Here is a 10,841-nt window from a genome sequence, read left to right on the forward strand (position 1 = left end):
TGTTTCTGGGATTCCAGTCCTCGAAAATATCTCCAGTAGAGCATCGCATGTTTTCTTCGCCGTTGGCGCTGTCAACGGGGTCACCTCCGGCCACCTGGAGTGGAGATCGGTAACGCATAGGGCGTACCTGTGCCCACGGGCCGACGCGATTTCAAATGGACCTACCACGTCGACATTTACGGCTTGAAACGGGTACTCCGGCCTCGTGAGCGGTGCTATCGGTACCCTGTCTGTCGCCCTCCTGTCTGCGTTTATCTGGCACCCGTGGCAGGACCTACAGTATTCGCGCACATCGCCCTCGACACCTGGCCAATAGAAGCTACCTTTGATACGGTTTAGCGTTTTGCGCACCCCCAGGTGACCACCCCAAGGCGTGTCATGCGCCAGCTGAAGGACCTGCTCTCTCTTGCATCCAGGTAAAACCAGTTGTCTCACTTTTTGACCCGCTACGATATCACTGCGGTACAGTATTTCATCGTCAACTGTCATCCCGTGACTACTCGCCCTAGCTCTATCCCATGCTTCCGCTAGGCTCGCGTCCTCGCGCTGTGCGGCCTTAAATTTGGTCCTCTCGCTAAGCTGCTCTGGCGTTTCTACCTCGCTTCTCAGCGCATTCACAAACGCCACAGGCGGACTATCACCGCTGTCTTCATCTCCGGTGTCGAAGAGATTAGCTAGGCCCTCGTCTTCAGTGATGGCGTAATTACCTAACCCAGTGTTACCTTCCCCATCGTCTCTCTCTAGATTATTTGCGTGCTGTAGGGCGTTCCATGCCTCCAGCGATAGTAAACAGTCGGCTTCTCCTGCCAATTTCTCCGTGAACGCACATTCTATTGGCACCGTCCTGTTCACCTCTACGTAGTCGCATTCCGTGTCGGCCAGTCTTAAAGGTAGGATCCCTAGCTCCGCGGGTACCTGGTGCCCGAACGCGCTTTCTAGCCGCAGTGGGGTTCGCGAGTCCCCCTCATACTCGGGAAACAAATCGGCCCGAACCACGGTTACGTCTGCGCCACTGTCAATTAAGGCGCGGAACCTTCGCTTGCCTGCCTGAAGTTCTACTTCGCGCCTAAGAAGCGTGAGTTCGTTCTCCCCCGTCGCCGCAGGGCTAACACGTGCGATTATGGCGGTGTCGCGTAAACCCTCATCCACTGACGGGGGTCCAATGTCATCGCCCTTGACTACACCGACGCGGTTTACGCGCCTCTGATTAGGGTCTCTATTGTCCGGAAACTTAGGCGCTGTCTGGTCCGCGTCGGGTCTCTTTTTTGGACACTGGCAAGCGAAGTGTTTTCCGCCACAAATATAACAAGAGAACCCGCTTTTTCCTTCGGGGCGATCCTTCCCGTTTACTCTTTGGAGGGGACCCTTTTCTTCCGTTTTCACTTTTTCTTTGTATCCTTCTCTCCGGCGGTCTGGACCTGCCTTCTCCCTCTGACCTAGCACGGCGCTCCCCCTGCCTTTGGCGTCCTCGTACTTTTCTACGGCCCTAACCATGTCATCTTCCGACGGTTTTACGTTGCTCAATTGCAGGGTGACGAACTGCCGTGCCTCATCTGTTAGCGAATCTATAAAGCGGTCGGCGATTAGCAATGTAACTAACTCGTCATACTTTGTTGCTTCTCTCGCCTTTGCGTATGCCGCGATGTAGCTTCGTAGTCGCGCCCAATAGTTGGACCACGTCTCGTCCCTTGCTTTGGCCGCTTCCGTGAATCGTTTCCTGTATTCGCCGGGAGAGAGACGGAGCGCGGCGAGTACGGCTTCCTTCACCTTTTCGTAATCATTCAACTCGTCGGTACTTAGCTTAGAATAGAGGTGGCCTACCCTATTCGCGATGAGCGGTAGGATCAGGTGGCTCTGCACCTCCTCTGGTACTCTATACGATTTGAAGACACCTTCCACCCCCTCGAACCACATGGGGACCTCACGATCTGCTGGGAGTGGGAGCAAAACGCTCTTCAGTCTTTTAGCGAAGTAATTGAGATTCTCCTCGCGCGTCCTCATTGATGGCGTCTCGCTGCAAGACGAGCGGTCATCCTTAGCCCTTTCTAGTTCTAACCTGCGAGACCTCTCCCTCTCAAGCTCGATCTGGAGTCGCAATATCTCAACGCTCTCGCTATGGACTGTGTCGGAATTACTTTCGCTACCTGCGTCTGCCATTTTTGACCCAAGTTTTGCCTTTTCCTGCCTAACTTTACTGCGCGTTAGCATCCACTAGCACACAACAACCCCGGTGTCACCACCTCGCACTGGTACGCCAACACTACGTTCCTCCTACGACCAAGCTACAATGTACTACAAAAGCTCAACACTTTCTACCATGAACACTCCAGCTTGTACCCAACGCGGCAAAAGCTATCTACCTGGACCTCAGGAGCGACCAACACCCACCTACCTCGTGGAATAGTTCAGGTGCTCCGCCGTAGCTCCGATGTGTTCTCCTATGGCCTGTTGAACCGTCCCGTCACACCATTGCGCTTCCGGTCATGTAGTCGATGTGGCAGCTGACGTGCTTTCCTGACGCGGCCTCGATGACGACTGCACTGCCTGTCGTCGTGGAATTCGTTGTATTCCTTGTCGTCGGCTTTCTTGTCGGTGATCGGAACTGTCCCCTCAGTTTCCTGGACGGTCTCCGGTGTGCCGACGCCTTGCTGTACGTTGAAGTGCGTTGTACCTTCGTTGCTGCAACTTGCAAGCCTTGTCCCTCCGCCCGGATGGTCACAGTCTTCCGATGGTGAACGTCCTGTCGGGCTGCGCCAGTAAGATTTCTTCCTCCACCTGCTGCTCTAGCTGGAGGATCGGTTCGAAGTGACGTCCGATGATCGGGAACTGGTTTCCATGAAGACGTCTGACGGACAAGGGGCTCAGCAACGACTAGGTTTATTTACACTTATGTACACTGCAAACGAATATGGCTTTCAACATACATACGAAACTCTCTAGGCTGGCGTCAAAATTCACACGGGTCCCAGACCCTTTGCAAGTGTTTTCTCCCTCTCTTCGGGCCCCGACACCTTCTTAAAAGGGTCATGTTTGGGCCACAACCTCAATCCAGGACCACCAATCGACTGCCCCGGGTTCAAAGTGTTTCAAGCCCTAATTGGACTGTTTTAAAACATTTGACAGGAGCGTCACCTCGTAATCCCCGCCCTCTGGTCCAAATTTACTGCCAACGGTCACGGCTGTCAAACTGTGCACCCCGTAACGTTGAGCAGTGCAAAATCCGGGCGTCACTTCCCTGATTTAGTGCCGGGGGGTAATGAGGTTTTCTTCGAACTCTCGAGCGTCCACTGTCGCCCCCGCGGTAGCTCTACAGCCCGTCGTCCACTGTCGCCCCCGCTGTAGCTGTACAACCCGTACAGCCAGGCTCCCCGGCCGAAATTGGGCCTCAAAGTCGTTTTGATTGCGAGCACGGGCCGGGCTCGGGTTCAGTCCGAGAGTTCTGGGTGTCGAGCCGAGTTTTTGTGGGCCATTCTGTCACATTCACATTATTTAAGGATAGTTCGGTTCCTAGCGAAACTGGAGAAAACGTGCTGGATGTGTGCAATAGACAACACTCTAAAAACTGAACTTCACCGCATAGTACGCTATGCGCCAACCATTGCCACGAATGATAGGGTTATCGCTTCTTATTCTAAAACATGTATTACGAGTCTCCACCGCGTGCATTGGAGCTGTTGGATTACAAAAATCTGTCTATGCAGCTGTGGGCTGGACCTCGACCGGGCTGAGTTTGGGCTAGGCTAGGGTTTAAGCCCTCGTGGCGTCGGGTACGGGCCGGGCTGAGCTTTGGGCAGCTGGGTCAGGTAAGACTTTCGGTATGGGCCGGTAAATTCAGGCCCGTGCAGTGCTCTAGAGCCTATAGGTTGGCCTGAAGGTTGCGAGAAGAATCGCTCTTGAAGCGAATGGTGCTGCAACTCTAGCAACCGTGATGCGCATCTTGCTTGCGCGCCACTAAAGTTGTATCGTGTGAATTGACCCTAAATCTCGGAAAACGAGACCTTGTCGAAATACGACCGTGTCGGCCGCCTAAGGCTGGTCGTAGAACTCTACGTCCGGCTTCGTTGGTACGGGCATCTGCTCCAACGAGTCTGCTATCTATCTTTTGGTGGTCTTAGCCGGATTTCATTTGTTGCAGGACCCATTTAGCCGTGCGTTATAGATAGGGTTCCGTGTTTTCAGTATTTGCTGAAAAACACCCGCGGAATATATTTTTTTCGAAATTCGCCATGTTCCGAAAAACTCGGAGAATTTCTTGTATATGGTGCAAGATGCAGAAAATGCCGGTACCCAGTTGCACTTGTTTTCCGCTGGAGCATCACATTTTCGTTTTTCCTTCACCTCATTTCCAGGTGGAATGCGGGGAATACTGCCCTGCGGAGCCGTTAGCCCGTAGATCAGGGGAAAACCTTCCTCTGTAACACTTTGATCAGTGGGTCCAGAGGGTTCAAGTACACGTGGAACCCTCCAACAAAGGAAAGGAAAATCATCGCGTTCTCAATGTCTTCCTACCACGCTGCTCTCTCTCCTTAGCCCTTCTCCCTGGTGATTATAGCTGCCGTTTTTTCGACATATACTTTTGGCGCAAACATTTTAAAATGCCGAATGTATCCGAATTTGACAAAACACGGCAGATGCCGAAAAACACCCGCCGAATCTCCCCAGGAATAAATGCCGAAAACGCGGAACTCTATTATGCAGTTCCAAGTTTCTATCATTTGACCTCCAACTCAGCATGACTTCAGCATGTATATTTATACAGGGTGTCCACGCTAACTGTGAACATATTTTTTAAAAATATGTATAACACTTTTTTCCAAGATGAAATCATTGCAATATAGCATATGCTGAAGGGCACTCCCTAGCAGGGCATTAGCAAAGTCCAAAGGCAATGTCTTAATTAACTTTCATTAATTAAGTTTTTAATTATAAAAGCTACAAAGTTGTCCCAATGAGAACATCTGTTCCTTTCGGTCACCTGATATCGTAGCCGTTTTCAGAACAAAAATCCGTTCGATAGATCGCCCGCAAGAAATTAGTGAAGGAACGCCTTTTTTTGCTTTATTTTGTTCATTGCGCATCTTCGGAGACGCGTATTTCCTTCATCCCCAACGGAAGAGTGGGAAGGAGCACAGTGCCGCCTCATGCGTCGAAGGTGAGCTTTAACTTGCGGAAACAAAACAAAAACAAATGTATCGGGTGACTCTATCGGAACTGGCCTTATCTTGGGTTGCATTTTCTGTTTCCTTTTAATCTTTTTCCAGGACGCGATTCCAGAGGCGACAGTGTGCTCTTTCTCCCTCTCACATTGGGGGTGAAAGAAAGACGCGTCTTCTAAGAAGCGCAATGAACAAAATAAAGAAAAAATAGCGTTCCTTCACGAATTTTTTGCGGGCGATCTATCGAACGGGTTTTTGTTCTGAAAACGGCTACGATATCAGGTGACCGAAAGGAACAGATGTTCTCATTGGGACAACTTTGTAGCTTTTATAATTAAAAACTTAATTAATGAAAGTTAATTAAGACATTGCCTTTGGGCTTTGCTAATGCCCTGCTAGGGAGTGCCCTTCAGCATATGCTATATTGCAATGATTTCATCTTGGAAAAAAGTGTTGTACATATTTTTTAAAAATATGTTCACAGTTAGCGTGGACACCCTGTATATGTGTATGAAGAATTATTTACCCTAATGGCAAACACTGGTTTTATGCTGCAGGTTTCATCGGGGAGCTTCACTGCAGAGAGCGGTACGTACAATGCATACTCCTCTTGTAAAATCTCCGTATGATATAATTCTCAGCCGTTAGAACGCACTCACTGGTTTGCAGCAAAATTGCATAATCTCAATCACTGCAATCTAAAGTACTGAACTTTACCTGACTTTAGTAGTAATTGTTACATCATTCATGGTGTTTGTTATCAAAATTATTCCCTGAGTGACATTTCCTGGAAAACCTATGTCAACCACAACAACGATGAATACGCCGGGGTCCATGCATCGGTACTTTTCTATGTAGTTTTCCATGTATCGGTACTACTATGAGATCAGTGGTTCCAAAAGTGGGATTTTAAAAGCGCATCCATGGATGTTACATCGTTTTTTGTTGTTGCTGTTTGTTACGTGAAGAATAATCTTTCGCAACATATATTATTTTTCTTTCATCATTTTTCTTTAGAAAATAAAAGCACACTGCCCTGTTCATGACTCGAACCCTGCTCCGCAGGCACGCAAACATGCTTCCTCAGGCGAAGTAGGGCAAGCCAGACAACAGTGAGCCTTCCGCCATCTAGTATGCTTTCGTTCACATTGTCTGAACTGGAAACAGAGTTTCCAGAAGGCAGCTAGAGTGGAAGTGCAGAGCTGCTGTCCCCGGTACAGGTTCCCCTGCAACTTGTGGGTTTGCCAAGGTCTGACAGTCTTCCACTGAGAGACAGGTGTGACAGATCCAGCTCCCATATCTGGCGCTCTGCTCCAGTACTGGGGGACATCACAGCTGAATTCATGTATGTCGTAGATATAGTACAATACTATTGCTGTTAATGTAATAACTATGGTATAGAAGTATGAGAAGAGTGATTTCTAAATTCTCAGCGAAAATGGCATGCAACATGAGCAGCATGGGCATATAGTTTAGGGTCTGACTTTTTGTGTTAAATGCCTATGGCAGATTCGGGGGGAAAAATCGCGTGCTATTTTTGAATCTGTAATCTGGGGTGAAATCGTGTACTATTGATACATCCAGGTGTCATTGGGTTATTATCTTTTGCTTTCTGTTCAGCGAGCCACCTGCGATTAAGGTGCACATATAGGTCAAACATACATACCTCTCGATGATACGTGCTCGATTGGAATTCGGGGAGAAATCGGGTTTAACCCGAATTGGTCCTAAACTGATTCGGGTGGGAATTATGGGGAGAATCAGGTTTAACGCAGATTAAGTCATACCCTAGATATAGTTCATTATATCTAGCATACATGTTTATGAATTACTTGAAGTTTTTATGAAGGAACACCAATTGCTCAACATGTTCAGGCAACAAATACTCTTGTCTTGTGAAAACTGTGAGACCACAAATAGAGAACAATCTTTCGCTTGACACCTGGGTTGCAGGAATGGACAACTAGAGCTGCACCACTTGAGTCATTGCAGGAGACTTCTCCTTTCCATGTGACTGTCACCAGAGCAGTGGTCTCTCCGAGCGTGGCAAGACAGGGGTGCATATGTATTACTCTACTTGAAAGTGTTATTGTTTTTGTGTGTGTGCGCTGGGAGGAAACACCTGATGCAGATGCTAACTCCCCAAAAATACTCCAGATGGCAGATGATGTAGAAGGCGTGAAGGCGTGGAAAGAACCTCCTCGGGTGGTTCTGCGCTTTCATTGCATTGCGCTTTCGTTGCCAGCCCTCCTCTCTACAGCCACTTCCAAAAGTTTTCTCGCCCATTGTTTCTCTGTGTTGTATAATAGACATTCTTGAATGTTGGGTCTACCATGGTTGCAAGTGCAAAAGTGTTGTTCATTTTTTTAAATACAAACCTGGGCCAGTTTGCATAAAACTACAAGAATATTCCTTAATCTAGGGATGTCCTTATGTGGTCAGAAGCCTAAGCTGAGGAAATTCCCAATCCAACGCGAATTGGTTTACATGAAGGGCTAAGGGCCACAGGGCGCGCCGTTCTTTCGGAAGGGGTTTCCTTTATGCTTTCTCAAATACCTAAAATACGTAAAAAGTAATGTGATGAATGTCGAAGCGCCGTCGCATCAGATTGTCGTCTGCTCTCTTGTTCGTCTACCGCAACAACTTCGTGGGTAAAGTCTACCAAGAAGCTACACCTCTGTCTGTAGAACACTGACATTTCACAAAGAATAAAGTAAAACTGTGTAAGACATGTACAACACTTACACAAAAGAACAAAGAATTCGTATGTGGCCGAGGAAGCATTACCTTCTGCTCGAAAGGAACCAGTACACTCTTAAAAATGAACTTCACCACATAGCACGCTCCTAGCCAACCATCATCGCGAATGACAACGTTCTCACCCCTGATTTGTTGAAAGCAGGAGGAGGAGCCTATTTTGTGTCCATTATGCACGGCACAAAATAGGCTTCTCCTCGCGTTTTCAACAAATCTAGGGCGAGAACGTTGTATTTCCAGGTGATGGTTGGCTAGGAGCGTGCTATGTGGTGAAGTTCATTTTTAAGAGTGTACCTGCATCATTGAACGTTCCATCGAAAGATGTAAAACGCACTTCGGCCTTGCTAATCGTCAGATTTATGATGACGATAATGTACATCAATGAATTAGCACACGGAATAAACGAAGAGAAGTCGGGCGACTCTGTCGTCTGCTACAATACGGCTGTTCACATTGGCATCAACAAAGCGCCAGCGAAAAGAAAACTGGACAGTGTATGATAAGTTGCAGTTCCAAGCACGGTGGACCGTAATTATCGGTTCTTTCACCGTCACTACAACAACAAAAGTGAAGAGAGTAGCATGGGAGGAAATAGTCCACATAATGAATTCCAGAAGCCCGCTAGTTACGCGAACCTTAAAAGATATAAAAAAGCAGTGGGATAACGTAAAAACTCTGTGGAGGACACAGTTCAAGGCTTGCACTGAACAGAGGGCACAGACACACACTAGTCTCTCTCTATTTCTGTGCAGACATACATTATTTACATTGTACAACGTACAGGAAGAGGTACAAACACGGCTGCCAGTGTGGCCCTCTGCCCACTGATATAGACTGTTGTAGATATACTTGGTAGGAACCCACCTGCTCTTATTGGTATAGAAGGAAGTGCAGATATTGCTGGGAACATATTTTATTGGATATTTCAATTCTAATGACAATAACCTGCGTCCAACTTACACACCAGGGAAGTTAAACAACACAGCAACTACAGTCTTGACCTCCTGCTTAATAAGAGGTAAGCTTTGCTTGGAAACGTCAGAGAAAGCTTCTGCTCTAGTTGATTATTCAACAGTTTGATACACATCAGATGACTTTTATATTTTAGTAGAGACATGACGAAATAAGAGAGACCAATAAGGAAATATGCTACGCCACGTTACACCTGCACATCGGAGAGCTATCTTACTGCAGCTTACTTGTGTGTAGCAGTAATTCGCTGTTGATAACACCTGCATGATAATGCTCGCACTTACCGCATTGGCGTTTTGTCCATGCTGATATTGAGTTTCAAGGTTGATGCTTTATGCACATGGTAACTACTTCTGAATTTGAGTTTATTATCATTATTTTATTTTTCACTTTTCTTGGTGAAAAGTAAGGATTAGGTGCAGAAGGGAGAAATTCCTGTCTAAGGCACCTGACCCTCAAATATAAACTGGATATATACAAGCACAAACTGGGTAATGATGCTCAGAATTGGGACAATACACTTTTATTGTCGGCGATACAAAAATGACACAAATAGCTCCTTACCACAAGGGCATCTCACACACAGCTTGTAAATAGAATGAGAATGATCACAAATAACTATGGGTCAAGTACAGAGCACTGATGTGCATGAATTGAGGTGACATACTGTACGGGACATGGTTTGTCTGAAACATTCAGGATTCTTCAAGTCTCCTCAGTTAATGAAATCATCCTACATGGGGTCCACATTCGAAGAGAATCCCTGGTACATAGAGCCTGAATTTTTTATAGCCTAATTACTTTACTACTTACTTACTTATTTTTATGCACTCTACGTTCATGCAAATTCTAGTAGAAAAACTCACCATACCAGCTTTGGGGAGGAATCCGGCTTTAGAATCTGAACTCAATCATACTTACCCTCTCAAACCATTTGTGCTGCATTGTAGGAATCATAGAACAAGTAGCACTACCTCCATATGGTCTAGTGCAGGGCGGTTTGCTGGGTAATAGTGGGGTTTCACCCTAAAGTGGCCATCCTCAGTTCAGGGTGTAAATTTGGGGAAGAATCTGAACCTTAAAACTTCAGGTTATACTGATACACGGCATTCGAATGCAACCAAGCTAATGCTAGCCATTGAACGACACCCTGATGATTTCAGACAACTATGCCCCCTACGGTACTTGTATTTCACAAAAAGCATTTGTATTTTTCATGGTTGCTACCGCATTCCACATTAACGTTTTCATGCACACGAACTTGCAACGTGAACATAGATCCAACATTGAAGCTACTTGTTGTGTTGCCAGTGTTAACAATAATTCAATGCCAAAAATGTCTGTTGCAGCATACCCGTAATACAGCAGCTCCTGTTGGTCAGCATTGGTGAAAGTGAAGGCTGCAGAGTGGCAACTTTTGAGTCTAGGCAGACCACTCTGAGGTAGCAGCACTCAGAACTAAGCACTTGTGCGACGAACGCGAAGTGCACATACAACATTGCGAAGGCGCACTCAGCAGGACGGTGGACACGAGCATTTCGGAACCAGCGTCAGCAAACAGAGAAGTGCCAAACCAGGACCTACCGGAGCAGGGCCCAGCAAGCATGATCAGCATCTACGCATGACCTGCTGCAAAGGAATGTGCGAAAGAGTGAATTGGAGCAGCAAGCTTGCAAGAGCAAGCTAGAGCCGCAGAACTTGCTGAGCATTTGCAGCACTGAGAGATGTATGCCATCAGCTGTTAGATAGTTTTAGCAACCTCACTGATATGATGAAGCAAACTGAACAAATGAAGCCAATACTGCTACTGAATGAACTGATGCAAATTGAGATACTCTTACGTATATTGCTCCAGGTGCATTGGTCTTCAATCTAGTTAATGACACCCTAACATTGTGGCATACCTCAAAGTCCCGGGGGACAGAGGAATAAGTAGTAGGGAATAAAAGTTAATAG

The 10,841-nt window shown here is 46.9% G+C and overlaps 1 long non-coding RNA gene across 1 annotated transcript; it reads left to right on the plus strand.

The window, feature by feature from the left end:
- The first annotated feature begins 5,710 nt into the window (after positions 1-5,710).
- On the plus strand, positions 5,711-10,841 carry LOC135373707 (uncharacterized). Its single transcript, XR_010416562.1, has 3 exons — positions 5,711-5,744; positions 6,222-6,501; positions 10,235-10,841. It is a non-coding gene; the product is annotated as an uncharacterized LOC135373707 (long non-coding RNA).

Source organism: Ornithodoros turicata, unplaced genomic scaffold, assembly GCF_037126465.1.
Source record: "Ornithodoros turicata isolate Travis unplaced genomic scaffold, ASM3712646v1 Chromosome304, whole genome shotgun sequence".
In the NCBI taxonomy this organism is placed as follows: domain Eukaryota; kingdom Metazoa; phylum Arthropoda; class Arachnida; order Ixodida; family Argasidae; genus Ornithodoros; species Ornithodoros turicata.